The sequence below is a fragment of the Armigeres subalbatus genome, chromosome 2, assembly GCF_024139115.2.
Source record: "Armigeres subalbatus isolate Guangzhou_Male chromosome 2, GZ_Asu_2, whole genome shotgun sequence".
NCBI lineage: Eukaryota > Metazoa > Arthropoda > Insecta > Diptera > Culicidae > Armigeres > Armigeres subalbatus.
In genome coordinates, this window is record NC_085140.1 from 378,737,311 (window position 1) to 378,763,719 (window position 26,409).

A 26,409-nucleotide genomic window follows, 5' to 3' on the forward strand; every position below is an offset into this window, starting at 1 on the left:
GGAAGAATGGTAACTTAGAAACCTCGCATTAAATTACTGTGGAATCGCTTAAAGAATATAATACGTCACGAGGCGGCAATGTCTTAATGGGTGATGTAATGCCGACAAACAAGATGTTTGAAACTTGCTATGAAAATCATTATTTGTTGCTATTCTGCCTAGTACAGGTGTATATTTCTTGCCTTCCCAAATTATCAAACGAAGAAATTTCCTTCCTTTCGTTTTTTTATGCGAATTTAAGAGAAAACGGACTAAAAGGATCGTGAATCCTTTTCGTAACAATTCTAATTTCCTCTGAAAAAGATTGATTCAATTAATTTGAATGCGGTCTTAGACCAAGGTAGAGTGGAGGCGTGAACAGAACGTTGTGCACTCGGATGGAAAAATAATGATGATTGATTTCAATTTGGGTAGATTCATCGATGGCGTTTTGTACACCTGAACGGATATTTTCCATTTTGTTGAAATTTAAAGCATGATTGATCTTGTCTTTTGAAGGATACCTATTATAAATATCAAGCGTATGACTGAGTTAGCACCAATAAATCACTGGCGCTGTGCATAATTGCAGAATTTAATATTAATCATATTTGTTGTATTCCAGTTCATGTTATTATTTTTGAAATTCACTCTCTATGGTTTTGATTGACAAAAACAAAACCAAACCAAACTACTACTGTACCTGCGATATTAATTAGAAGCTTATTATGATGAAAATTCGATATATGAATAGATTTGTATACTGTTCTATTACTATTCAGTTTTTAAGCACGGCTTGTACGTATTGGCAAAATTAATCCATTATTGTGTTCTTGGGCCGTTTTGAACAGAGAGAAAAGATAGGACAAAACTAGGGCTAAACTTATAAAGATTAGGTGGAAAAAATCAGAAGGGTTATATACAAGATACGACCGCCCGACGTAAACTACGTAAAACAGATCATAAGATAATTATTTTGGTTAGAGCCTAGAGTGATTGAAATTTTGACTTTTGCGCTCCCTTATGCTTGAACGATAACATTTGCTGTTTTGGTGTACCACCTAAATATTTAACTGAATTGGTTATAATATAACTGAGTACGAGCAGTTTTAAGTTTGTATGGAAATTACTATAGAAATCGCCCCGTATGTGAGAGATCGTTTCGTGAGGCGGATCATTAACTATTTAGGGAGAGATCTCCCAGCGCCGGAAACCTCCCAATACCGGACACTTCTTAAAACGACACTACTTGCAGAGGTCCCTCCTTCATCTTATTAAGTACAAAAGGAAGCTATTGGAAAGGCTTCTAACGGCAAGGAATATCAGATCTTCATGTGATAAATTTTGTACAAAATTTGAAGTTGAATACAAATTCTTCACACCTGTTTTGTTACACTTACTTTAATTCAATTGTTTCTTCTTGCTAAGAAAGCCACAGAAATTAGCAAAAACAAAAATTGAAGAGGACATTGAACAAGGTGGGAATTTGGATTAGGATGTAAGAAATGCTGAAGAATCAAATAAGCTCCACTAACAATTTTTAATATTCACAACTTAAAGTACGTGAATAATATTACTATTCTGAATGATGTCTTTACTCATGTAACAGGAACTTAGTCACATTTGAACATGATGCTATAGTGTCCGGTACTAGGAGACATTTTTCTGAATCGTAAAATTTTTCACCAAAATTCATCGGCGAAAAACGTGTTCAAATGATCAAATATAGTTTGTATGAATCATCAATGGTCAATACCAAGGGCAACCAACTCTAAACTTTGCGAAAATACTACTGATTGTCCCGCAATAGTATTTCATGGTATTTCTAGTATCCATGATTTTCGTCAAACAACGATACGGTTGATAGTTTGGTTGTTATGGCGTTTGCTGGTTAGTTAATGAAACACAGTGTTCCCCCGTTTTGAAAACATTTGTTTTCTACCTCCTACAGATTCTAGAAAAGACTAGAACTACATTTTATATTTCTAATGCCGTGAAACCAAAACAGGAGTCCAAAAGATTGTTCCAAAAGTATTGGTAATAGAAATAGTTGTTCAGGGATTTTTTTTAGAAATTCTAAAGAGACTGAAATTATGTGTTGCATAAAACGGGGTGCACTGTATTCACTGGGTGGCGTCGTTTTCATGCTTTCCCAACCAGGGCTCTTCGATCAATTCACCGTTGATATGATGTAGTTTTTCGCTAGTATTTGTTATTATTTCTGGATACTGTCGAAAGTTTAGAGTTAGTTGCCCCTTGGTCAATACTCATATTTTGTGTTTCTTTCTTCTATCTATTCTTCCTTTGAGGCAATTTAACTCACGAAGGGGCTCTCTTTAGTCGTGCGGTAAGACGCGCGGCTACAAAGCAAGACCATGCTGAGGGTGGCTGGGTTCGATTCCCGGTGCCGGTCTAGGCAATTTTCGGATTGGAAATTGTCTCGACTTCCTTGGGCATAAAAGTATCATCGTGCTAGCCTCATGATATACGAATGCAAAAATGGTAACCTGGCTTAGAAACCTCGCAGTTAATAACTGTGGAAATGCTTATTGAACACTAAGCTGCGAGGGGGCTCTGTCCCAGTGTGGGGATGTAATGCAAAAAAGAAGAAGAACTCACGAAGAGGATGACCGATTTGCGAGATTTCCTCACTAATCGATTCGTATTGGGATCAGCTGTGTTTCTATATGCAAAAGCTTAGTAAATTTTAAAGGAAAAGTTGGGAAAATTGCCAAATACAATATTAGGGCGAGTTTGGAGAAAACCTAATGCTCGAAAAATGATCTAGAGTGCGGCGTCGCTCGCAATCAATGCAAAAAATGACATTTCGAACGTTGAACGTAAAAACCCAAGCAACGCAGGGTACGTTCTGCTAATATGGTGTAAAAGAAAACATAATCCGGATAGTTAAAGTTTTTTTTGTTAAATGGCTTATGTATCCGGCACTGGAGGATCTCCCCCTAAATATAATCAACCCGAAGATTATAGAATATTGCTAAATCTGTGAGACGATTTTTGTTCCGAACCGATCGGATTTTCGTAAGCAAAGTTATAAAGAAAATAAAAATGCTCATTATTGATATGTTATTCTTTTACGTGCTCAATTGAATTTCCCACGATTTAGTATTTCCTTAATAATTTTTTTGCAAGCAGCGAATTGTTTCGTAATAAAGACGATTTATTCACTTGATAAGTTTCCTATGTTGCCAACGTACTCGTATATTTTTAGATATTAATGACCAACGTTGCAAAACGGCTTTCCGGAAAATTTACTGTTTTCCTAGTAATTCTCATACAAACTTCAAACCGCGCGTGCGTGCTTAGTCAAATTACAACCATTGGGATGTTGGATATATGGGGTCAGGAGGTAACGAGGTTTGTTTAGGTAAACGTTTTGCCGCGTGTAATGTGTAGTTTTTCCACAAATCATGTTCGATCGGACACCAATACATGCTGCCTAAATAGTAGGATACACGCTAACTTTCACCTACTCAGTGACTAAGCAAAATTGCATTGCTCTCTCTTACTATCCCACAGAAATTTCACTCAATTTCCGTCAAAAAAGTTAGAGTGTAACCTTGTTTAAAGCTGGTAATCAATTTTAATATTCACCTCTTGCTCTCATGAACATGTCCAGCATCTGTAGCAATTTTTCATAAACACTACTTTTTTGCTCCGACCGCGGTCATTGCCGTGGTTCTATTTTTTGCACTTTTTGTGCGAATCACCGCACAAAAGTAGAGCGCAAGAACCAACCGCAGACGGCGATCGTAACGAAACTGTGAAATTTTACTGGCTTGGAAAAGATTTGAAATTTTTAATGATTTTACGCTGAAAATTAATAGTTCCAATAGGTTCAAAAAATTGCTGGAGAGTTGCCGATTCGATTGATAATAAAATCTCGAAAATCCATTAAAAGATAAAGGAGCTACTAGCGTTTGAAATCTATCCTAATTTCGTGACGGTCTCGAATTTGGAAATTTCCGTTTTACACCCTGTATCAGAGTCTTCCCCTTAGACGTAGTTTACGTCAAATGTGACAAAATAAAAGCCAGTGAGATTATTTATAGTACACTGAGCCGAGGCCGCGTATTACGCGCTTGGATTTCTTCAGTTTCTCGGAGACTCTAACCTACAATGTACCACTCGCCTCCACACACTGTCCAGTGTCCAGTGACCCACATATAATGAGAATCCAGTGTGATAGATAATCAAGTACTGACATAGATTTAAGACAAAGGGTTAGCCCTTTTCTCAGAGCAGTGTTGAGAAAACTTCAAATCTCATAGACGGTTCAAATTAAGTACGAGTTGAAATTCTTTGGACTTAATTTTTTTTTGTTAGGTGTTCTGTATTACTTTAGGGGGGCGGATTTAGCCGGAAGGGGCTCTGGGCCGACAGTTTTCGAGGGCCCTAAAATGTACAAAAAAGTTTGTTCGAAAATTCTATAAAGGATTTCACTTGATATTCAATCTTGACCTGTGCGCGGATTGAAATTTTATTGGCGGGGGCGTGATAGATCATTTTCAGTCAACAGTGGTGACGTGGCGGCGCCACGCTGCTGATAATTGGTGGCGGCGTAAACTTATTTCGTGCATTAGAAATTTTGTCTGGAGTTAATTCAGAAATTCCACCGAGATTTCTTCAAAAATTACATCGAGGTCTTTCCATAAAATCCTTTTGAATGTCTTCAGAAGCTCACATGGAAGCCCTCTCAGCTTCTCCAAGAACTCTCTCAGAAAATTTGTCAGAGATTTTTTTCTTCGGGAATTCTCCCGGTAATTTCTTGAGAAGTTCGTCTGCAAATTTGTCTGCCTATTTCTCGAGATATTCTTCTGAAAATTTCGTCAAAACTCTGTTGGAATTACCCCCAAAAATTTCCCTTGAAATTCCTCTGGAAGTTATTTAGGGATTCTCCCGGAAGATCCTGCTGGAATTCTAAATAAAAATCTGTGGGTACTTTCATTCAAAAAGCCCTTCAGGATTTACCGAGAATTTTTTCCAGGAACTCGCAGCCAGTGTTGGGAAATGTACATTAAAACACTTTGATTATGCGAATGTTTATCTTTTTTTCAGTCAAATTTCATGCGCCAAACAAGCCGAAACAGTTAACCAAAAAAAATGTACGCGACATCGTGACATTTATTTTTCCGATGAAGCAAACTGTTTGCTTGCTGCTACGTTAGAGTCGTGCCGGCGCGCGGTCATCATTTGCGTGAGAGTTTTTGTTTCAGCTCGTGCGCAGCGCAAACAGCACAGAATCGAGTTTAATTACCTGTGACGCAAAGCCTAGAAGGAGTGCTATCCGTAGGTACTGATTTATTCGTTCTTGTCTCTAAATCAAGCAAGTAGTAATGAAATGAATATTTCCCACCAAAACGGTTATACGTTGTGAAATTATTGTACGAAAACATTAAGGCTCAAGACTCCATCACAATGTTTTGAAAATTAATGACTGTATCGCTTGTTTGTAATAGTGAGGCAATTGGTACGGAAAAGTGCAGCAGCGATAAATAAATTTTGTTTACAACTGGGGTGGGTGGAAATGGGGTGTTAAAAATATGCCAGCTGATGCATAATGTTGCCAGACTTGAAGAAAAGTTTATTTTATATAATAACACATGTTCACGGTGTATCAAATATAGGGGTATTTACCGGTTAAAATTTTTGTATACACCACTTGGAATGTAACAGAAGCTTATATAACATGTTTAAATATTTATTTCTGGTTTATTTGTTCAATCCGACAAACAGCAATGATTTTTTCCAATAAATAAATCTGGCAACGGTGAAGAGATGATTATTTTCTTGTGTATGCACACCTTTTGTTTGCGTGTTGGCGTGGACGTGGCTGGCGTATACGTTGTATTGTTCGGATTGAATGAAGTTGCATCGCGTAGATTTTGTTCTCACCATTTCACTTATTGCGCTAGTGAATTTGAGTCTTCCGCATTTTATTGCATTTACAATACGGTCGTCAAATTTGTCTCTCACTTCGATTTTTGGAAAGCAGTTTTCGACAGTTTTTGGACGTGAAGTGAATTAATCGGTAGTCAAGATTGAAGAAAAAGGTGAAACTCAGTTAGTGAATATGTTTTAGGAGTGATTAAATCAAGGAAACAGTGGGAAAAGATCAAGTGAAAAATCAAGTGCGTGTGTATGTGTCTGCTCCGAACGTTCGGAGTTAGTATGCGTTCGATATAAATGCGAATGTCGGTCTAGGAAAAAAGCAGTTTTCAGCGTTTTTTCAGCAATATCTCAGTTATTGTTAGTTTGGATAAGTGAAAAATTAATAAGAAAATCTAATGAATATGCAATGATTGAGGTAAGTCGCCAAATAGCCCCAAAATATTGAATTTAGTTCAAAACTTTATTAGTATTAGTGCGGATTCGAACAAAATCATCGTCATCATCGGATTGATTACGGTTTATAGAGCCTTTTAACTGTGGGGAGAGAAAATGGCAAAAGCATGTAATGACTGTCGTCTGCTTGGCGTGACTGCTGCTGTGGCTGCCGTGGTTTTGTTTTTATTTTTTTGCGTGGAAGAATGAATGGTAAAAAGAAATTTCAACCATTCCCGTCCCTGCTCGCAGTCATATCTTAAAACAATAACCATGGAAATTCTTCTAGAGACTCTTCCACTTTTTTTCCAGGAATTCCTCCATGAATTCTAGCAAAAATTCCGTCAAGAATTTCCCCGGAAATCATTTCAAGAACTCCTCAAGAAATCCCTTTAAAAGTTCCCACGAAAATTTCCTTTAAGAATTCTCCGAAAATTCGTTTCGGAATTCCCACAGAAATTTCTCAAGATATTCTGCAGAAACTTCCTCCAAGAACAACTCCGGGAAGTTCCTTTTTCAGGAAGAATTTCCGAAGAAATTTTGGTTGGAGTATCCGGAGGAGTTCTCAAAGGATTTCCTGGAAACTTTCGTAAAGTAATTCCTGAAGAAAATCACGATGGAGTTTCTGGTTTGAGTCCCAGGAGGACTTTTTGTATAAATTCTTGATGGATTTACATTTTTTAAGCGGGCTTGGTAGTCATATGGCTACTGCTTCTGCCTCATACGCAGGAGGTCGTGGGTTCAATCCCAGGTCCGTTCCATTCTCCTACTTTGTATCTTTCTCTTTATTTCTCATGTTCTAGCAATCGCTAGAACTGGAAATGGACTTCCATACCGTTTCCATTACTATTCCTATACCTTCAACTTGAGTATTCTAGCAGTAATCTGCTAGAATTGGAAATGATCTATAGAGCTCGTTTCCTACATCCAACTAGAAATTCCATCAGTTACCTTCTCCTATCTATCACATTGGCAGCTCTCTAACCAAGATGGACCTCTGCCTCTCCAACCTAACCCAGAAACTCCAACAAATTCCGCATTTACTCGTGGCAAGTGCAGAGGTATATTCGGCTTGCAGTGGGCGAGTGATTGCATCATCATTTCCTCCCCCTTCCCTACATTGACTTGCATTCTGACGTGGCAGGCGCCAGTATGACCAAACAAATGAGATCACCAGTACTTGTACATTGAAGATGTGAGCTAGTCCCAAGCAAACATCTGTTGGTTCCCTGTGCAAGAACAGCTGATCTGGTCATAATGAAGTAGAAACTACGAGCAGTCAATCAAGCTCAAGCTCAAGCTCAAATTCTTGATGGATTTACATTTTTGACGAGATATCAGTTTTTATTTTGCTGGGCACACGGCTGTGCGGATTTTGCCGAGCTGCAGAAATAAAAACTGAGTGTGTAGGAGCACCTCCTAGTTTCCTGAAAAACAATTTCCACATTTCCGTTAAAATTATGTTTATGTTTGCCCGAGAATATGTAGAATAAAGGGATCCAGTGACCATGTTGCCAAAGATATTTTTCCACGTCGCACTTTTTGGTCTTAGATCAGCTCCACGCTAGTTGCAGTTGATTTCAAAGACTTAATCGACAAACATCACCTTAATTCGTCGAGGTAAGTTGATTGGTATATGAAATTTGGCCCTCCGAAATTTGGAACTCTATAGCATTTTTTAGTGAACATATAGCCTTTGCGTTACACCTTGGTGAACAAATAAGGCAAAAACGATTCAGAAGACGAGAAAATTAAAATAATTTAGAAAAATCCCTTTTTTACATCTGCGAAATCAGTTTTCTTGTTATCTTAATTTCTGTACTTTAAGCCTTTCAGAAGTATTTTTTTGGTATTTTTATTTTTGCATGAATCACAATATTTTTCCAGCAATTATCATCTATTTCCAGTCTTCGTCCAGTTCTCTGCTAAATTTTGTATTTGCATTTTTTCTTCTAACATTCATACTAGATAACCAGCCCATTGTCGGTCTGCCATATACTTTAGAATTCGTAATCTCTTGATTCACTGTCACATAAATTCTGTGTCACATTTTGTTTGCAACCACAAAAGCTTCTCATATTTTTCATGCTTCATGTCCGATAATAGCTACTGGATGAACTTGAGTTTTTTAAAGAGCGATTTTCATTTCTGTATGTATGTTACGGAAGTTAAGTTGCTGCTACACGCTCGACAGTCTCATATTTGATTAGTTCCATATCAGCGGGGGTTATTCATCCTTTGCGTTAGCTCGATTAAGATTAAGACGATGTACATGGTTGCGTGTAGAGACAGAGATAAGTTTTTTGTTGTTTATGCTGAGGTAGTGACTGAAAGGTGTTGAACAAATGTTTAACTTCCAAATTCTTGGAGAGGCCGATTATGACGTTTCCTGTGAAGCATTTCGGCTTACGAAATCAGTTCTAGGGCTAAGTTTGGCTTCCGAATTTTACGAGTGGAAGATGTTACTTACAATACTCAGTGAGAGACCAGAAAAAAAACGTATGGCGCATGAGTTACGAGCTGTATCACATGTTCAAAAAAAAAAAAAAACTGTGGGTTGTATACAAGACACGACCGCTCGACGTAAACTACGTAAAACCAAATATAGTACACTGAACCAATTATTCCGCTCTATACAGAAGAAAAGGAACTATCCCACCGACACTACTAGCCAGGTTTAGCAACATCTCCCACTCCGGAGGAAATAGGGACCCACTGTCTAGCAGCTGGGCCATTCCATTCATACACCCCAGTTCAACAATTGATAATACCCCAAAAGTAGGCAATTACCAAGGATTGGAATGCGCTGCATAGAGGAAGCATAATGCTTAAAAGAATTAAAATTTTCAATAGTTTAGCTTTGATACTCAAAAGTTTCAATAGTACTGGTAAATTGGTGGAGAGTTTATGAATCGATTGATATATAAATCTTTAAAATCCATTGAAAGATAAAGGACCTATTAATGTTACAAATCTTACATGATTTCGTGACGGTCTCCAATTTTGAAATTTTCATTTTACACCCTGTATCCGAGTCTTCCCCTTAGACGTAGTTTACGTCAAAAGTTATGGATCTTATAAAAAGCGGTGCACTTCAGTGAACAGCTCATGTAGTGCAAATGTTGGAAGATAGAATTCCAGATATTTTATTTGACAGAGAACAGGATAGATGCCGGAGATAGATGATAATTGCTGAAAAACAGATTGTAATTCACGCAAAAAAAAATAACGCAAAAAAAATACTTAAGAGATGCTTGAATTACATAAACAGATGATTTTTTATTATTTTAGATCCGTTTAAATATTGGTGTTCTATACAAAAAAAAACTACAAATCAGCATATTTCCAATTTTGAGGGTCAATTACTATGATTCATCCATTGTTGAGTTATAAATTGACTTTTCATACCAAATATTGGAGAAGAAAACAATAAAAATAACTTTTTTTTTCAAAATCTCCGATGAAATATTTTAAAACACCCCGTGCCTCAGCCCTCAGACGGACAGACAGACATGTTCTCATCTCGTCGAGCGGAGTCGATTGGTATATAATATTATGGGTCTCCGAGATTTATATAAAAAGTACGACAAAGGCAAAAACATGGGAAAAAGTCTTTCAATCACTTTCTGTCAACCGATTTTATTGCAGCGAAGCTAATTTGATGTGGGACATTAGAGTGATTCAAATTTTGACTTTTTGGCTCCCCGATGCTTAAATGATTGCATTTCCCATTTTAATGATCGTCCCAAATTTTTAGCTAATTTGGAAGTAATTTAAGTGAGCACGAACAGTTTGAAGTTTGTATGAAAATCACTATGAAAACAGTAACTTTTGTGGAAAGCCGTTCCCAACTCTTCCCATTAAGCTCCAAAAATATATGATTACATTGACAACATAGGAAATTTAACAAGGTAGCGGATCGTCTTTGTTGCGAAACGTTTTGATGCTTGCAAGAAAAGATATTAAGAAAATACTGAATCGTGGGAAATTCAATTTAACACGTAAAAGAATAACATCAATATCAATAAAAATCATTTTTGTTTCTTTTGTAACTTGACTTTCAAACGACAAATCGCTTCGCAACAACTGCCTTTAAGCTTAGGAAGTATTCTATATAGTCAACGTGTTGATTACCATTAAATAGTTCATGGGCAACCTCACGGAACGATCTTTCACATAAGAACCAATTTTCATGGCCCATGCATGCAAACATCAAATGACGTGTGCACAATCAAATTACATCCAAATTCGCTAAAAATTTAGGAGAATTAACAAAATGGCAAATGCAATCGTTTAAGCATAGGGTAGCAAAAAAGTCTAAATTTGAATCACTCTAGTGGGACATTGTTCTGTGTGCTGTATAGAGTGGGCCAGATCAAGAAATGCATTGAAAAGTCCCGACCAAAATATTAATCCGAGTAAGGGAAGATCCATTAATTACGTAACGCAAAAATTGTCCATTTTCAACCCCCCTCCCCCCTATGTCACACTTTTTGTATGAATGATTTAAAATTTGTGTATGGGTTGTCACACTGCGGGCAACCCCCCCTCTGAGCGTTACGTAATTTATGGCTCCCTTTCTCGCTTCTTACTTCCCACTTCACACTTTAAAACTTCTTAGTTCTCACTACTCATTGATCACGGCACTTTTGATCCGTTCAGCCAAATTACATTCTAGGCCATATTACCTGTTCGGTCGAGCAACAATTTTAGTCGTATGGTTGTTGGGCCAAATAATATTTTCTGCTAAATTGCCCTTTCTGCCGAACGACTTTTTCGGCCAAATGACCTTGTTCAGCCAAACGACATTTTTGGCCTCACATCCTGTTCCGCGGAATTATGTATTCGACTAAACGTTTTCCTCGCCCAAATGACCTGTTCGGTTAAATGACGTTTCCGATCGTATGACCGATTCGGCCAAAGGGCTCTTTCTGCCAAACTACAATTTCTGTCTAACGGCATTTTCGACCAGACGACATTTTCGACCAAACGACATTTTCGTCCGTATGACCCAAACGGCCTAAAGACATTTTCCTTCAAATGACTTTTTCTGCCATACGATTATTTCGGCAAAAGGGAATTTTGGCCGAAATACCAGTTCGGTCGTATGTCCCTTTCAGCCGTAAGTCGCTTTCGGTCAAATGGCATTCGGGCTGATAACCGTTTCGTCCAATCGTCCAATTCAACCGAAAGACTTTCGGCCAAACGACCCTTTCCAATTTTTACTAAATAACATTTGCTCTATACTACTATTGCTGAGTCATCGCTGAACAGAAAAAAGACTATTTTCACCCGGAAAAGTGCATCCAAACTGACTATTCAGAAACACACGTAAATCTAGACGCGGTTATTATGGCCTATCATGTATAATTAAACTAAAATATGTAGTTGTATATATCAACCGGTTTTCGAACTGTTCATATTTGACAATGAAGTAAGGATGATATAAACAAAGCAATTTATTACTACAAGAATCGGGTTTGAGCTTGACGACCGATGTGGAATTACCTTACACAACTTCACTTGATCAGTACAGTTCCTGATGATAAATGTGTATAGCCGCCAGACTTTCTAAAAAGGGTAAAATGCCCAATAGTGGACCCCCTAGTAGCGAAAATTTTTTTCTTTTTGTCATAAGGAGTAGAAATTTTCAACATATTAATTCTGCTTGATATCTAATACCAAGTTCTGCATCTCCTGTTCACGATACATACATAAAACACTCAAATACACGACGTTATTCGTTGAAATTAACATTTTAAAGTCTGACTGAATGCGCCCTGTAATAGACCCCCTGGGGGTCCATAATAGGAATTTGCTTCCCTATAGTCGACACTTCATTTGATTTTTATGTTCCGTTTCGGGCCGTTCTTCTTCCCTATTATGGACCCTCCCCCCCAATATTTCTATAATGGACACTCTCGTGTTTATTTCTTATAGAATTGTAAAAAATCATTTAATTTTACTTTCCATAGCATTTCCAATGCATGTAATCAAATCATAGGACTGTAAGGTAGGAATTTCATAGCAAAATGTTTACATTGTGCTGTAATAATGCAAAAATGGCTGCAGGTTTCACTATTGGTTGGGGGTCCACTATTGGGCAGTTTACCCTACTCACGCTCCTCTAATGTGAAAGTGTACTATACACATGTGGAAGTGTTGGTTTGACAAATGGATTGCGAGTGATTTGATTATGCGTCCAATTTGGGAATCTCGAGCTCGTTCAGTAGCCGCTAGGTTGCGAAGGCCGACGGAGGTCCTTCGTAGCTTAGTTGGTTAAAGCACCAGCCTAGCGTACTGTAGGGTCATGGGTTCGAGTCCCATCGAAGGGAAAGTGGTTACCTCCAATACATTTTTCAAATCAATATCTTCCACATAATGTACATATTCACATATGAGATTTCACAACATTGTAAATTAATGTCCAAGTCGGGTGGTTCAATCCCCGGAAATAGGCAATTAACTTTGATCGAACTACTCCAAGATTGCTGATAAGAAACTTTGTTCTATCTGTGTTTTCCCCGTCTATCAAACGTTGTATCAAATATTATACTTTTCATACTGGCAATGCTAAAACCTCTCTTGAGAGATTGTAGAGTTCTCTGTTTTTTTCACATGTATGTGGCCAACTAACTATCTCTCCCCTCATCATTCTCAAGGACGTGGTCAAGATAGATCATTTTTAAAATGTCTTGCTTCCAAATAGTGATTGGTCAAAACACCGGGCGAGTCAAATACGAAACATTAAAAAAGGTCTTACAGTTGAGGTTGAAATACGTATCTGTGAAGATTTTTTTTCAGAAATTACTGCAATGCATAAGAATGAATGCAAATAAGTGTAAATTTATGGAAATGAAGGAATCTCTCTCCCAAAAGTGCTATTATGATCTCTCTAATATATTTTTCTTATTACATTTTTATAATGGTCGAGAAAGGCACCACCGCGTACCAAATCCGCGTTTTACATTGTTTCTGTCTTGGCATCACTGTGTAACGTCTGTTAAAGTAACATGATTTTATGGAAATGAGTGAAACGACATGATTTTGCAATACAAGAGAGTCTGCTCACGCCTGATTGCAAGATGATTGAGTTTTGAGTATGGTTCTACCAAAACTCCTTCAGAGTCTTCCATCAAAGATTTTTCAAGAAATTTAGAATATCTGCCAATTCTAAATTATAGTAAAAAATGCAAATTATTTTTGATTTTCACACAAGAACTTCATTATACTAATTATACTAATAAAATATTCTAGTATAAAGTACCGTAATCGGGGGGAACTTTGATCGGTGGGGTAACATTGATCACTTTAACCATTTCAAGAAATGAATAAATTATTATTTAATGTTATTAAAAGTACTTATTGTGAGTTAGGTATATTAATCTTGACTAAATTTAAAAAATTAAATCAACATTGATTTTTGAACTCATAGCAAGCTACCTAAAAAGCACTCAAAACAAATATGAAAACAAAATAAAAATGAGCTCGTACCTATAATTGTGTGATAAGTAGTGTTATGTTCTTGGTTGATCCATTTTTTTCTGTTTTGATTTTTATTGTGGAAAACCCAGATAACTCCTCCAGCGGTTATGCCTTTCTAGAAACAATCGATGCACATTGCCCCAGCGTAAGGAACTGCTACTATATGTGCACACCTGGATCGTTTATAGACGCTTGCTTTATAGATAAATGATTGATCAAAGTTACCCCAAATTGAAAAATAAAAGAAAACTGGACAATTTTTTTTTTTAAAACAAGTTTGAAATTATCAAATAATCAAGAACAACAGCCTTATACGTTCTACATGCAGCAAAACTCATTTTAAAAATATGAAAAAGTCATGATTTCACTTACGGAAGAAATATTTACAAAACAATTGAAAAAAAAGATCATTGCTCCCCCGGATTACGGTGTTTTAACAAAAAATTAATTCGAGTGCTCAATTCTCTGAATCATTACAGTACTATCGTCAATTTTATAGCGTGACATCCAGGAAGGAGACCCCATTCTGGTCATATTTTGCGACCAAAAGTGGAACTCTATCAAAACGATTTGATCAAATCCTCAACTTATTGTTTGATGTCGAATAAATTTGGCTCCAATTCCAGATTGCTTCAGTTTCTATATATGTTAAATATTCGAGCATTCATGGAAAGAAGCTCAAAATAAATAAAATAGTTGGATAGGTTACAGCCTTCCTGGACATCGGGGTTAGCTACGTCAACGTAATGCGTAATTTTAGAAGTTATATATCACATCGTTAGGTATGACAAACTTGTAGCCCTTAAAGGATTAGATTTTATATTTTGGAAAGCAATATTGGGCAACTCAAGCGTTGTGGGTCCATCGGAAAACATTAAGTGAATAAGCTTTTGAGCCTTCCAGAGCAAGTTATAGACAAGTTTGTCAAATGGTTTTTTGCAACACAACTGGTAGATACATTTTAAAATTGTGTAGATCATATAAACATATGAGCTTATGGAGGCGCATGGTACATTTTCCAAGTAACCATTAAGCTATATATGCTTTTAAATAATATAGCCATTAAAGTTGACTTGAAGTGGAAAAAGGCCCTAGAGGACCGAAATAATGCTTTATTACATTGACATGTTAATGCTGAACTATTGTATCGTTGCCTGGCAGTTTATGAATAAAACATCTTTACATCGTTATTAGCATTTAGCTTTTAGTATGCTGATTGGTGATTGATTACATGCAATAATTAATGCTTGGTGGTTACTTGGGTTGTGTATTGGTATTAGTTCATCAACTTCTAGTGTTGTTGGGAATTCCACCACATCTGTTGATTAAATAATTGTTAAAATTGTACATCAACTTGTATTAATGAAAACCTGATCCTTATTACATGTTAGGATGTAGGTATTTTTGGTTTACATGTCGAGTACAGCTATCAGAAAATCATGGGAGTTTAAACAGCTGGTTTTCGGACGTCTGCTGAGAGATTCTCAGCATTCTGCAACGGTTGCCTTGCCCATCTAATCTAGTTTCACTCAGCTAGCTAGCTCGTCGTGTTTCTAGGGATGCACATTTTTTGTTAGATTCTCTACTCTGCTGCCATGCAAAATATTGACAGCTTAAATTCTCATAACATACTTCAGTGTGTGCAAGATCTAAAGCTTAAACAATATTTCAAGACAAAATTTTTAAAACGACTTATCTGCTTTTGTAAACAAAGATTCAAACGACGATTTGACGAATCTAATAGCTCTCCCACGCATTCCAACACTATCAATAGGTAGATTAAGGATTCCGCTACCTGTTGATGGTGTTGGTTTGCGTGAGAGAGCTATCAGATTCGTCAAATCGCCGTTTGAATCTTTGTTTACAAAAGCAGATAAATCGTTTTGAAAATTTTGTCTTGATTTCATACCTTCACTATTGTGCCTAGAGTCCATGTGTATGATTTATTGCTTAAATTTGTTCAAGGCAGATGCTCTAGGTCCAAATTGTTCTGGAGTTCAGATAATATGGTCTACCAGGTCAACTACGCCTGGTAACAAATCAAAAGCAATCCAACATATCCACGCAAGTCCGTAAAGCCCTTGCGTATGATTTGCAATTTAAATGATGTAGGCTCTTGAAATTGTTCTGGACACTGCAAATATTCTATTGTCAGTATGTACTTCGAAGAAAAATTATTGTAATTAGGCAATTAATTCGTCCGCAAATAACCAACTGGGAAACGTTTTTGTTTGTGCACTATTTTTAGCAATTTTTAGAAAAATTTTATTACGAGGTGAACCGGCCTAGGACCGAAAATCGCGTAAATAAAGATAATTCAATTCAATTCAAATGTTTTATTGTTAATGTATATCACAAACTTCAACTTGCTGTTTCTCTAACTTTTGTCGATTCTTATAAATATGGCTTCATAGTCAATTCCCTTCACAATAGTTTGAGTAAACTGTATTTTACAAAAATTACGAAACGATCATAGCAATCTGCATCGTCAATCGTCAACCAGTGGAATTATTTATGAAAAGAATACTAGACCAACATTTGAAAAGGGCGTAACAGCCAAAATTTATTCCTTCTGATTCTTCGTCTACATATATAGCAATATATGTAGACAAAGAATCAGAAGGAATAATTTTTGGCTGTTACGCCCTTTTCAAATGTTGGTCTAGAATAGAAAACTGGCCGGTAAATTATCTCTCCCTAGGTGTAAACTAATCCGAAATGCAAAGGAATGATTCCTTGAGGCACCAATGTATTACGAACCTTCACGATATCAATTTCACCGCAGATTAGTTCTTTATTGATGTTTTCTTCACAGAAATTTAAGTTTCAGTGATTCAGTTACTTAGGGAAGCTAATCAATGACATATTTTACATAATCTCGACTTCATGTCAAATTTAAAAGAATGCTTTCATATAATTACACGTCCTAAAGCGCTTACACTATTCATAATAATTGGTTTATCGGTGGCTTATTGAGCTTGAGCTGACTTCCCATTTCGCCCGAAGGTCTTCGTGTCGGTTCTGTTAAGAGACCCACCCAATACCAATATTTGGACTAGTGCAATCTGAGCTTGGTTCAGAACGAAACTCTATCGTTTTAGTTAAGCCAGTTTACAGATACATACAGAAACACCTTGCAAAATGTTACCAGAGCCCGCAGTCACATCATGCCACAAATCGCAGTGCTTCTGCTGACCCCTGAGACACACACAATTTCAAAGCTTTTCAACATTTCATTGAATTATGTGTTTTCTGTTCTGTAAAGCATATTTTCTATAGGAATGTCATAATTATAAATATAAACAAAACATCGCATATCTAGCATTGGCTGCTTTGATCACTAGCCTGGAAAATATTCATTGGAGGCGCTTTGAATTTTCCAGGGTTCCAAATTTTTCTTGCAATGCGTAATATTATATTTCCTTAAGAAAAAGCCTCCCGGAATCCAAATTTGAATCTATACTCGCATTGTCAAGAGCACACCACTTAATACGGAAGCAACATACAACTGTCATTTACATTATCTCAGTTTTGCTGCATCACAGCATGCGTGGAATAATAGACGAATCCAAGTAAAAATAAGAAGAAGACACACGACGGTGTTAACTTTGACAGATCCTACAGCGCAGCATAGGAAGATCATTTTAAAATGCTTATAATAAATTCTAGACAAATTGTAATTAAAATCTGATTGATGTACGATACGGAAAAAGTTCTCAGGTACTTATTTGGAAGCTTATCTCATTTTTTTTGTATATTTTCCAAAAATGTATCTATCATAAACTTCGGAACTTTTTCCGTATCATACATCAATCAGATTTTAATTACAATTTGTCTAGAATTTATTATAAGCATTTTAAAATGATCTTCCTATGCTGCGCTGTAGGATCTGTCAAAGTTAACACCGTCGTGTGTCTTCTTCTTATTTTTACTTGGATTCGTCTAATAAAAATGACAGTAACTACAACAACAACTGTTGTGCATTGCTTCCGTATTGAGTTGTGTGCCCTGAAAAATGCAAGTGAGTTTGGTCTTGGAGATTCCGGGAGGCTTGTCTTTAATATTTCAATGCGAAAATTTTGAAAACAATGTGTTTTCCTAAATAAAAATGATACCAATAGTGATGGTGCGGTATGTATTGAATGGATACCTATAGCCATGTTTGAAATCGTTGTTATCTTTGAAAAATTGGTTATCGTCAAACAGAGTAACTTGCAATACTTTTTCAATTGAGGTACATAATTCAAATCTGTAAAGTTACAGTCAAGAGATGGAATGACTGACTTTTCGATGATTCCATATCTTTTAAAGGATGCATTCAACATACACGACGTATAGAGCGCCGAATAGCCTCATCAGCTTACGAGTATATACGAGGTGATATCATATGAAATGAAAATAAAATGAGTGAATTTTTACATCAAGATACTCATTACCATGTCATGAGGCTAGTTATCTGAATAGGCTATACGCAAGTTCATTTGGAAATAATATTCCACTGCTGGTTTTATGTCATATAATTATGTGATCCGAAACTAATCACCAGAATAAAAAAATCAGAATACCCCCACTCTTTGTAGCTACTTATTGCGATTGGCAGCAGTCTAATTGAGAGCATCAATGCATATTGAACGACCGGATTGATTTTCACTTTCACATGCAATTTCCCATTCCTAAACATGCAACCGCTCTTGTACTAACAATTAACTTCTCTTGCTGCACACTCTCGTTTTTCCCAGCATCCTCACGTGTACTGTAGATGCACATCAATTTATGAACTATCCCTGTCCTGACGTTTGATATCCGCTTCACTATTTATCGTGTGAATGCAGGTCCCGATGCTATGACAAAAGTGCGAATTTGCATTCTACCGCGGAAGCAAGCATACAAACTTCGCTTCTCATTCGTACGTATTCACAAAGCCGTGGAAAAACCGCAAGGATGACGAACAACCGCAAGCAGTTGATTGATTTGACTTCTGTTTAGTAGTCATTTAAAGGTGACACAAGGTAAGTGGATCAATTGCGCCTTTTTACGTTCGTTCACTGTTCACAACACTGACTAGAAGCATATATTAAGGTATTTCGATGCTTATATCCAGCCACACTATGAAGGCGTGCGCGCGACTCCATGTTCCGTCAAGGATGCTGTACAACCGGGTGGAGAAAGACGTCTGTTCAAACCGAAGGATGTACACAAACTAAATTGCGAATGTTTTATGGTAGATGACGATGATGGTTCGCACTCCACGTGGTAGGTGGTCGACGAGGGCCAACCACCACCCCCTTAGTTCGGCTAATGGGTTGCCAAATCGGCGTATCTGATATATTTTGCACCGTCGGAAAGCATTTAAAATATTTACCTGGTTAACAATTTAGTGTAATGGTTAAATAAGTATAAGACCCTTCCAAATTTGTAAACAGGATTTAAGGAGGTAGTGTTAACGGTCAGGAAAGGTGTTTTTTTTTAAATTCAATAACAAACATGAGCTGTTTTAAATTGAAAGGCATATTTGTAACATTTATTGCGTCAAGCATGTTCAACTTTGCGAGAATAATATGCAACTCAAACTCAAACGTTGACCATTCTTTCAAAGTCTAATGCAAAATTGAATGAATTGAAAGTTATCGCGAACAAGCGACAAGTAGTATGAAATCAAATCAAAGTAGGAAAGTAAACAGAGAGCCATTGAACAATTGAGTTATTTTTCCCATCCTTCGGATTGAACTTCAATCTAATTGGACACATGACAGCCCTAGTCAAGAAAGGAGGTTTGCGCAGACCCAACAAGTAGTCCCAGTAGTTTTAAATCCATCAGGGGAACTCACTGAACATATATTCATCTCATCGCAAAACAATGAAATATGGGGAAAAATATATATAGCTCTTTTAGTGGAATGTATTCAACCGTCTAAGACGAATTAAGTACTGTCCATTTAATTCCACCAGTTAATTTTCGTTATCTTTGCAGATACGTATTTCGACCACAACTGTGTGGTCGTCTTCAGTGTCTTGTACTTGACTCGACTTGAAGAAAACAATCGCAACTTACACTATTTATACTACGCTAGGTACCTAATCTAATCTTATTTGCCTACTTTATTTACCTATACAGTAAATTACTTTATTGCTTAGGTAGAAACTTGAAGAGCCAAGAGCTGCAATTTCCCTGATCCTTATTCAACAGCGCTGTTTGTACCTGTCGGTGGATTTCCAAACTCTCAGCTACATCGAGTTTTCATGGGGAAGAGACATTTCTTAAAATCTTAAGAAATGCTTTGTTTTTGATGGGATGGAAATAGGAGCTATGAGATGAAGTGCCGAACCGTTCCCCTACATAGAAGCAACTCAATATGAGTAGTCGGTACGACATTCGCATCGCCTAGATTTGGGGGAACTTTTACTCCTATTTGGAATGCACATTGCGCGCACGAGTCTGGAGGCGCACGGTACTATGTACACTTATCAAGAGTTGGCGGCGTCAGTGAGGCGTAGTGCTTGGTAAAATTTTTAGATGTAATTTTGGTTTTAGTTTAGTTTCGGAAGGAAGGAAAGTAAAGACAACTAGTCGACATATACCAACGACGATGGTATGGAAGCGTAAATGGAGCATAGCAGTCACCAAGAATCGAGTCCCGTGTATTTGGGGGTGTTTGTTTTAGGGTGATTTTAGAAAAACCGAAAGAGCCAGAAGATAATATGGGCCTTCTTCCCCTACAGTGAACTGAGCTCAATAGTTATATGAAGTAGGGGAGCTGTGCGGCACTTCATCTCATAGTTCCCATGTCCATCCCATTAACAACGAAGCAATGAAATGGAATTTGGTTTGCTTCTTATTTTTAGAAGTTTTTCTTTCGGTCTGTTTAATTATCTTAAGACAATAACATCACTCCAATTTACATAAATAGCGCGAAAACAGCTCATCACAAGCTTTGCTAGAGATTAGAAACAAAAAAATACAGAATCGTTTTTTCTTATTTTTAATTTTGCTAATATTTTCGCCTACCGGTTGACCGAAAATCCTATAATAACGTTTGTACCGGATGTAACGGGCTTGGTGGTTATACGGTTACCGCTTCTGCTTCACACGCAGAAGGTCGTGGTTTCAATCCCAGGCCCATTCCGTTCTCCTACTTTGTATCTTTCCTCTATCTGTCGAATCTCCCTTGCCCTATAGACCGTAAGGACGTGATCAGCGAAAAATCTAGAGCTCTCTCGGACTGTGCACATTGAGGTTGAAAAGCAACTCTCATCTCTCTCCATGCAATGGTTTCCTGTGCAATTACGATCGTTCTGGTCAACGGTTTACAATTACGGTCGTTAAAAAATTAGATATGTAATGTAAATGCACACATAACACATATCTCAGCCACTTTTGATAACACGCGCACGTTTTTGGTTTTGGTAACTAGCAGAAGAGTACATTCAATCATGCTAATTTTCTGAGATATTTACATAAATTATAGTTTTACTTTGTCTTGTTTTCTGGACTATGACTTTTAAATTTTCCCATTTTTTTTATTTCTACATTTTATTTCCCTTCGGCCTTCTTTTGTCCCTTCGACGCTTTGTCCATTCGACCTTTTGTAATAGATTCGATCTCGCGATTCCAGCGCAGCTTTTCGAAACTATTTTCCAGAACCAGGACAGGCACATGTTTGTAGCCGATAAATTCGTCAACCAATGATGACCTGATCCCTCCAGCCTCGTGTAAGCATTATATTTATGTCATTGTTTGAGGATGTTTGAGGATTGAGGATATTTAGGAATCTCAGGAACAATGCATAGTGTTAAAGTTCCGCCAAACACACGCGATGCAATTCTGTTGACGTTGATCTTCTTCATCTTCTCATTTGTATTATATTCTCCACTGGGACATTTCCGCCTCGCAGCTTAGTGTTAATTAAGCACTTCCACAGTTATTAACCCTCTCTTTCCCACGACTTTTTTCAAAGATTCCAATAGGAAGGAATCATCTATGGAAAAAAAGCTAGAACAAAAGTTATTTGGCATAGATAAAATTAGTGGAAAACGAAAAAAAAGTTTTTGATTATAAATCAATAGTTTCTTGATTGTTTTCAATAGTTTCACTATTTTTACTCAAAATTGATTATATTTGCAGTCTAATGAAACCATAAAGTTGTGCCAAATACTGCTTTTTGTTGTTGAAATAATTCGATGAATGTTGGAAGGTGCAAAATTTGATGGTGCATGAGGCTTCTACGACGATACACTTATGTCCAGAGAAATCGAGAAAATTTCCAACCCGAAATTTGTCTAGACCGGACCGGGAATCGAACCCCAACCACCTTCAACATGGTCTTGCTTTGTAGTCGCGCATCTCATTGCACGGCTAAGGAAAGCCCTGTTGCTGTTGGTATGGAAACGTGAATGGAACATTGCTAGCAGTGATCCAACGATAGAATTGCGACGATTTTTAATGCGAAACAATTTGAATACTTTTTCAGTATTTTCAGTACGATACAATTTCAAGTCTAATAGATGAATAATGCTTTTTTTAATGAAACTATTTCATTATCTGAATTGTTTTACAAAATACACTCAAATAATAGTAGGTTATGTAAAATGGTCCGTTATAAACGAGCTGTAATGTAATTGGAAATATGTAATTTGTTTTTCGTTAGGAGAAGGAATATTGCTCTTTTAAATACATCACTTATGGAAAAAAATCACACCTTTAGTTAGTGATAACCACAATAAGTGTAGATGAGTTCACTGGAGTCGGTATTTACGCGGGGGATACGTACCGTATAAATATCAAAACGTGTAAAACCGTGTAGATGGAACTTGCCATTGCCAAAACAGCTTAAATCTCAAATATCGCGTAAAAATGATCGGAAATCACAAAATTACAGATTCTTATACACATATTTTAAAATCCTACATTTTTTTGCAATTATGCATATACCCATTTCATATACAGATTTTGGTAGGTTTAGAATTATGAGAAAACCCAAACACTGCTGGTTGTGGTGTATTATTAGTTATGACTGGAGCCCGTCGTGTTCGGGATTGACTTGTGTAAAAGTAAGCACAAATCACATTATAAGTTATGAACGCCTCCGACCCTTCTCAATTAGCGTTTCTTTTTCTGTTGGCATTACGTTCCCCACTGGGACATTGCCGCAAAGTTACCATTTACCATCCGTATATCATGAAGCAAAAACGATAATACTCTTATGGTCAGGTATCTCGAGGAAATTTCTGGAAATCTATCCCAGTTACATTCTATAATACTTTGTAGTATTGCATTGCACCGGAAGGAAGGCTCCGATTATCAACTACCATGTATAATTGAATTAGTCGTTGTAGTCTAAGTGATTAGTCGTTGACGATATTGTCAATCATCATCTGATCTATTAATGATTCATAAAGAGTTTATTGTCGTTTTCAGTAAAAGGCATATTAACGAAGCATAGGTTTCCAGGGTTTTCCTATTCCCTCCACACCATATCCCATTGCGGAAATGGTTCATATCATGGCGCATCACTATGCACAAGTAGCGTACACTAGGCATAATGTTCCAAACGGTGGAAATGTTAAAATACGAGCTTTGACGAAGGACTTAGAACATTACATATATGCATATTTGAATTAGTTTACTACGGTAACCTTTTACATTAATTTCACATTTCGGACACCTATTTCAATGCGTTTTTTTAGTAGTTTGTGCAACTAGTTGCCAAACGATGGTTTTTCCAGCACGAGTACGAGTGCTGAAAAAAATCACAAAAAAATGCAAACATTATTTTGCAATGACGAAAAATGGACTTTAATATGATAAATATGGACAAAAATGGCTCAACTTCATGGCTTACTTCATGTGATCATTCTTGTCAATAAATCATGTTGCTGCCGAAAACAATCAGATTCCATGTTATCGTGCCACATTGTGTGGCTCGACAAACAATGAAGCGACTAATTATCTTGTCTTTGAAGAATTTTGATGTCATGTCTTTCGAACTATTTCATTAATTACGCGATGCAGATGGTTTTTAATTATAGCACTCAAATGAGTATTATAATAGATTTTTTGCAATTCCTGATCATAATATCTGGTTTACAGTTCACCGTTGAGTCATAAAACGGCCTACTTTTCCATACCAACGAAATGGGTGCTTTAATGAACATTATGCAACTCAAATGGGTTGCATAATATTCATTATAACACTCATTTGGGTGCTATAATGAAAAACCAACATCAGAACAGTAGTTACATGACTTTATTTTGCTGGATTAGCTTGGGTAAGTGTTCAAATAGTGTAATAGTGTAATAAATGAAATAGTTTGATGGACATGATATCAACAATTTCCAAAAGCAAGTACATCTATCGCTTCACGGTTTATCGAACTATGCAATGTGGTCCTATTGAACTAATACTTAGGCATACCACAGTGTTGAGAAAAACTAATATTCTCAAACCTCATGATTCAAATCAAGCACGAGTGAAATCCCACCAGATTCATCGCCCAGAGAATCTTGAATAATTGGACTCCTCACAATTTGCATCATTCCTTGTATCTTCGCTTGGAACAATAAATGCATATGTAAACATAATATACGCATCGATTGAGTTTTGACGCCTTTTGGAGCGAAATCATTTTTCGGCGAGTGAGCGACACGATGCGATTTTGCCTTGTTCCGACAAACTCAAGTGCGATTATTTCCCTGCAAAATAGCGGGCGAGTTAGTTACCAACACTTCCCATTCATCCCTTCTAAATTAAGGAAAATCTTTTCAAAATTCCATTAATGTGTCTGAAAATATGAAATCACGAAATTCTAACGCATACTTGCTCAACACTTGCCTTATTCTATACTAGATAGACTAAAATATGAAATTGGAGAAAAATATTGTAAAACTGCACAACATGAAAAGTCTATAAACCATGCGCCTCCATTTGTTTTTATGCGTGAACGATGGTAAGCATTTTTAGGAACCTTACTTCATCTCAATGAAACGTTCCAGTGAAGGAGCAGTGAAACTTTCATTGGATCGTTTAATTGAGATGAAGCTTTTGGTGCGGAAAGGTCCTAATGTATACATAGGAACGCACGAGAATGTCGAACGAGTTTGATTGACATTGATGTAAACCTGCTCCTAAACTTCATTTCATAGCTCCTATGTGTTATTGCTCAATGCTTCTATACAACGCCCTAGATACTTAGCTGTTTTCTTCCCAGTTCATGTAGCCCATAATTGTATAAATGATGTGGGAGAAAATTGATTGCGGGGATGATAAAAATTAATTTAATTAAAATAAAATAAAATCTCAGAACTCCTCGGATTTTTTAACCTTCTTCGGACATTAAGAAAAACTTTCGAATAAGATGTTGGGGTCATATTGTAACCGAATTACAAAGTTTACATATCGTTCGAAAGATAAACTCATCAATTTTGTGGCTATATGGTGATACGCTGATTCCAGAGACAATGGCCACCGGGAACCGACTGTCACTGGGACCTTGTCGGTCCTATAAGCAGAGCACAAAAATCGCTCCATATCTATCTTTCGAAGGCTAACTCTTCATAGATTCTCATAAAACGGGAATGTATGGTCTATGAGAGAGTTTCCAATCAAAAACATTCATTCAGGGGACAATTCCGTTTTTACACCAAAATATGCCATGCGACGGCTCTTTCGTCGTGATTTTCACCAAATAGATGGTTATGTACTTGTAATCGATTATTGATCTTATTGGTCACTTTTGTAATACATTCTCGTTTTGCTCCAAAATATGCCGCGCGGCAGCTCTTTCTTCATGTTTTTCCACCAAATAGATGGTTATGTACTTGAAATCAAATATAGACCATATTGGCCACTCTTAGAACCTGTAAGTTGCCCCTAGAGAACTTGTTGAAGGGGACATTTCCCGGCCACACCAAAATACGCCGTACGGCGGCTATTTCGTCGTGATTATGCACCAAATAGATGGTTATTCGCTTGAAATCGATTTACGACCACTTTGTCCTCTCTTGGAACCTATGAGATGCCCCCGAAGACCCGTAGAAGGGGAAAATTTCGTTCTTACATTTAAATATGTGGTGCGGCAATTCTTTTCACATGATTTTCCATCAAATATATGATCAACAGCTTGAAGTCGATTTGCGATCACATCGGCCACTCTTGGAACCCGATATTTAGATTGCTCAATTGAGCATTGTGTAGCTTCCCCACGATTGGTACAATCACCTAAAATTTTTGTTGTTGCCCCCTCAAAATATTAAGTTTAGGCAAGCAAATATCCAAAATATTTGTATCGGCCTTAGTTGATTCATCCAAAAGTTTATTAACCGTAGAGTCAATGCCTATGATATGCTATCATTCTTTTTGTTACTTTTCTGCTTGGCCAGAAAAGTCAAGCCAATTGTAATGAAGAATGTCCTTCGTCAAAATGTATTTTCGCCTTTCTAATGTTCAACTAGATCGACACTGTCCATATCCATTTCATTTCGGTTTTATACGCAAGGCGAATAGCGTTCATTTCCAAGCTATGCCACCTAGAAAGTCATCAAAAGATTTCAATAGTTACTTTTTTGTGCGATTCCTGTTGCTAGTGTTTTACGTTTTATCAGTAATG

At 37.0% G+C, this 26,409-nt stretch overlaps 1 protein-coding gene across 3 annotated transcripts in view; it reads right to left on the reverse strand.

The window, feature by feature from the left end:
* The window catches only part of LOC134213134 (arrestin domain-containing protein 3-like), a 38,836-nt gene extending 19,848 nt beyond the window's left edge, over positions 1-18,988 (reverse strand). Inside the window, exon 1 of one of the 3 annotated variants that reach the window (XM_062691775.1) lies at positions 18,869-18,988. The gene's annotated coding sequence lies outside the window, so the exon portion shown is untranslated. Of the gene's footprint in view, positions 1-18,554 lie in introns of all 3 variants that reach the window. The other 2 variants (XM_062691773.1, XM_062691774.1) reach the window with 2 other exon arrangements.
* Between the last annotated feature and the right edge of the window lie 7,421 nt (positions 18,989-26,409).